Source organism: Penaeus monodon, chromosome 20 (genome assembly GCF_015228065.2).
Source record: "Penaeus monodon isolate SGIC_2016 chromosome 20, NSTDA_Pmon_1, whole genome shotgun sequence".
Lineage (NCBI taxonomy): Eukaryota > Metazoa > Arthropoda > Malacostraca > Decapoda > Penaeidae > Penaeus > Penaeus monodon.
Window position 1 is genome coordinate 13,806,322 of NC_051405.1, and position 447 is coordinate 13,806,768.

The 447-nt window shown below is 35.8% G+C and overlaps 1 protein-coding gene across 2 annotated transcripts in view; it reads right to left on the bottom strand.

The window, feature by feature from the left end:
• The window catches only part of LOC119585641 (ubiquitin-conjugating enzyme E2 Z-like), a 20,510-nt gene that overhangs the window by 8,820 nt on the left and 11,243 nt on the right, over positions 1-447 (bottom strand). The gene's annotated exons all lie outside the window — the stretch shown is intronic.

Below are 447 nucleotides of genomic sequence, written 5' to 3' on the forward strand. Positions count from 1 at the left end.
AAGAAACAAAAAACTTCCTTACAGAATCAGAAAAGATTAATATTTTCCCTCTTTTAACCAAACTGGTATATAAAAAATTGGAAGTGGTCAGTAACATAGTTTTGTTGACACACATTTGCAGTCTCCACGGCTTGCACCCAGCTCATTCAAGCTTGGCATTAGGCACCTAATAGATTGCAGTTGTACTTTATAAACAAAGGTTTGAACACACTGTAGGTTTCTTCTCATTTTATATGCCTGTATCTACTAGTAACTAGTAACACCATATAAATGATGTCACTACTATTGGAAAAAGACAAGTTCCCTTTGATAAGCCAATGGCACACAATATGTCATTATGCAGTGCCATCCATGACTCAGTCCACAACTGCTACTGCAAGATTTCATGCCTTCCATGATGAAACGGTTAATAATAAATTTAGGAGGATTTGCTTTCTGAGAATTATG